The sequence below is a fragment of the Pinus tabuliformis genome, chromosome Q (genome assembly GCF_031772625.1).
Source record: "Pinus tabuliformis cultivar Carrire ecotype Pingquan chromosome Q, CPIR1, whole genome shotgun sequence".
In the NCBI taxonomy this organism is placed as follows: Eukaryota; Viridiplantae; Streptophyta; class Pinopsida; order Pinales; family Pinaceae; genus Pinus; species Pinus tabuliformis.
The window spans coordinates 139,962,607-139,967,154 of NC_142296.1; positions in this window are offsets into that span (position 1 = coordinate 139,962,607).

The following is a 4,548-nucleotide window of genomic DNA, read 5'->3' on the forward strand; positions in this document are numbered from 1 at the left end:
TTATTATTATTTCAAATTTGATTAAACATTGATTTATAAAAATATTTTTTTGTAGGCTATGTGATGTTATGTTTTGTTGAAGAAAAGAAAGGATATATGATAAAACTCTACGAGACTACCACCTATGAAACTATACTAGTAGCAAAATAGTAAATTTTGTATCCATAAAATTAGAACTAAATTAGTTATACCTAATATTAGAAACATGAAAAAGCATAAAAGAAAGTGACTTGTGCATACTAATGTTTAGTAAAAAGGAATGTTTTTAGGGCCATAATTGGTGTATCCCAAAGCATACTCATTCTCTATAGAATCTATGCGAGGTGCCCCTTTAGTTAAAATTAAAACCTTATTGTCTATATCTTGGATTTGAAGTAGTAGTTCATTAAATTGACCAAAAATTTATTGATAGAATTCATTTCACTCCAATAACACCTTTCTAATAAAAGTTTCAATGTTTCAGTACACGTACACCATTTTGTAGTACTTGGTGTCCCTAGTTCTTCGGTTACAACATTAGGGATGTATGGTCTCATTTCTTTAGTAGTGAATTCTTATTGATTGAATTCACACTTTTATGTGGCCTTCTCCTCTACTCAATCAATTTTCTCCCATATATATAGATAAATTTGTGCCAAATAAGCCCCTATTAATGATATACCTCCTTAGTGGCCATAAAAAATGTTATTCCTACCATAACCTCACCAAACAACGTAGCTAAAACCACTACATGACATGACTCTATGCTTATAATATGAAAACTTAAAAAGAGAAAATAAAAAATGTAGATTACATCAACTAACAGGCCATATAGAATTGATTACCACTTTCAAGTTAATCATGGACTACCTAAATGCAACAATGAATGAATATTTACTTAGGGGGCATAGATGAGTGGCATTAAATGCCTACTCTATTAGCCACGAGGCTTGAAGAATGAATGAAAACAAACTAATTATAGGATAATCTATTAAACTTGAAATCAAGATTAGGTTGACTTGAGGTAGAGGTAGACAATGACGGGAGAAGCTCTTCAAATAACAAATATTTAGTTCTTCAATCATCTCAAGAAGTGATAAAAGCATCCAAACATTTACCAAAAAAAATAATATTTCCCTCCCACAAAACGTCATAATGGTAAAATCACTTCATTGCATACCCATCAACATTGTGCTTTACATGTTATGAATCAACGTGAGTTCCTCTAGTGGTTTCCACAAGCCTACCTATAGGTGGTAATTGTGGTGATATTATGGCTCAATCACTATTCAATATTTTCCCAAACATACCATCTTAGGAACATGTATAAACAATTTAATGTTACATGCATTAAATGAGATGGGAATATCACTAAAGAGAGCATACACATTGGCCTCACTCAATGAACCTCTGATATAGGACGTGTGTTCGTGGCACACTAAACGATACCCTTAATTTAACTACTTGTTTTAAAATAACTCTAAAAATCACTTTATTTAACCCCCTACAATATGAACCCAATACACTTTCCCAATTTAAAAAACACCTACTTTCACTCGATATTGCAGGTATCCATTTTTCCATTAACATTTTTTATACCCCTTTGTATTTTTTCATTACATTTGAGCTCCATTTTGTATAAACAACATATAAAACCATTTAACCGCTATTATATGCTCAATATATTATGTCATTTCTTTCTCAATATATATCCCCCAATATGAATACATTTAGTATGGTATTTCTCCCCTATTGAAGCTCTTATGGGATCCTAGCTTTGGTCAAACATTTTGTCTCTATGAGTGATGCATTCATTTTGTAACTTGTAAGAAACTTCATTGGTATATCCTTTGAAATGGGAGGGGATGACCACTAAAATCTAGGAAAAAAATGGCTTTGATGCACTCCAGTCAACACACCAATAGTTTTATTTCATAAATTTTACTTATTGTTGAACCATACTCCATTCATTTCAACATTTGGATGATGGCATAAGAATCACCTTCTAGTAATTTTGAGAATCCTTCTCTATCTATAATGATAAGCCCAAATTATAGAGAATACAACTCTACATTATTGTTACTATCAATTCCCAAATGACTTTCATAAATTCGTAGTACATCATCATCCTCATTTCTAAATACCCCCTCAAAGCATGTTGGTCCAAGGATCTCTTTTATGGCACCATAAAAGTTCAATTTTATGAAAACTATTGCGGTAAGTTCCCACTTATCTGGGATGATTCCATCAAGATCATTAATATCATAGAATGAATAATCAATACTAGGATATAACTATAGGTCTCTAATTGTTATTGTTTCCTATCCCTTACATTGTGGATCCTTTTCAAGGTAAGAAATTATCAATACAATCTCCCTAAAAATGTGTTTAATTATATGTCATACTTCAGAAATATCTAAATGCTAATTTATGAATATTATTCGACTCCTTTCTTTCCAAACTTATCAAAGAAAAAATTATGGAAGAAGTTTCCAAACATGATTCAGGAGAGGGTTATAGAACGAAAATTGTCTCTAATTTAAAATGGTTTCCATTAGTCCTTTTGTATCTCTACCCAACCATCTAAAGGTAACATGTCTCTCATCCCATGAATTTTCTATAAAGAAATAGGTATTGAGGAGTTTATCAATGATTTCCTCTATCACATGACATAGATGGAAAAAAAAACATTCCCCAAAACCCATTCTAGACCAAATTATCGATGCTGATACTTCGTGTCTTGCCAATACCTAGAGAAGAAAGGAGATATGTAAAAAAGAAAATACTTCCAAATATTTTTACATGTCTCTTATATGGGGAGATTTGAGTGTCCTACTACCAATACATAAGCTCTATTAAGGTTGAAAGAACCCCTCGATCAATAGTGTCACCTTAGTTTTTATTACCCCTTGTTGATTTTTATTTTTGGAGTTACCAATTCATTTAGGATTTATCCCTGTCAAAATTATTTTGAAGAGGATCCAAATTCTCTTTTATAACATAGATTTTCAAATTATGATTCAAGTTTAGGTGATTTTGTAATGAAAATTCTAAGTTTTATTAGGATGTAACATCAAAACCATTATATCTTCAAGTTATGTTCTATCCTTCAACCTTGGTGATTGCTACTAGGTATTTTCCCAAAAATGAAATGTGACCATCAATTGTTATCCCAAAAAACATGATTTTGTATGACATATATGTTCTACCAAGATGAATTCCAATTTAGATATCCATTTCTTATACCATACATGTGGATAATATCTTTCTCACTATATTCAGTCCATATTTCACCCTCCACTCCTTCCCCCCTATTTCCTTACCATTATGATGCCATCTCCACAAAAATTAGGAAAATAGGACTCATTTTTGGGGTTCAAGATCTGTAAGACCAATCACGCTCCCAAAATAGTCTATCTTAGCAAAATAGCCCACATTTTCTTTTGTTTTGAGGCCCATCCTAAAGGAAGGAGATTTTCAAAATACAAATTTCTTTGACCATGAATTTGCGAGCTACAAATGAAATTAAAATTTATAGGTGCATTTCTTAAAGGAAAAATCTAACCAGAATCAATTGATGCACCATGTTAACAGAATGGAAGGGTTTTCTTTCTGTTATCATTCCTAATCTTGAAAGGATGTCCTCCTAGGAAGAATTATCAAGTTCATTATTAATCAAAGGGGATCCCAAGTATTTGGATTCAAAATTTTAGACATATGAATTTGTATTGTAAGACGAGTGTTAAATATGAAGCTTTATGACTTACATTATTGATTGAAGGGTTGAAAGCATCAATAAAATATGCTATAATTTTCTTGAATGTATTGGCTTCATGAACCGTTAGAGTTCCCATGAGCATGGTCCCATCTAAAAATTTTTAATGAGAAGTTATAGTATCAATTCCAAAAATCCTTAATTATTTGATGTTTTTGTTTTCAATTTCTTTCTTGATGTGACTACCAATGCTTTCAGCTATTAGGAAACAAAGAAGGAGGAAATATGATTCCCTTGTTGAATATATCTAGTGGGAGAAGAAGTTTTGAATGGGAGCCATTTTCAGGAAGGAAAAATAATGTTGATAACATGATACACGAGGGACATACTCTAAATGGTATATTTATCAGAAAACCCAAAGGCCAAAGTATATCTATAATGTATTTCCAACTCAGTTTGTCTAAGGATTTCGACTTATGAAGCTTAAGGAGTGTACCTATTCCTTCGTATTTTTCAACAAGTGGATCTTTTCTTCAGTTATGATGATGTTGTTTAGGATATGTAAAATGTTCAAGTATCTAGACTGCCCAAAGAGATAATCCTAGGTAGGAAAATTTTTAATCCATCAGAAATAATCTGAGGAGTAATTAGAAACATTGCATAGCTATCATATGGGTCTAAATTTCCCTGGGACTTCATCTTTATATTACTTGGGGGCCAAGGAAAGGAAGGTTGAGTTTAGGTCTAGAAGAACATTACAGAACCTACACAAGTTGTCCACAAGTTCTCATACATCTTGACTGATGATTGACAAACATGCTTGAAAGAAGTTGGTAGTGAAGGGGATTTTCTTT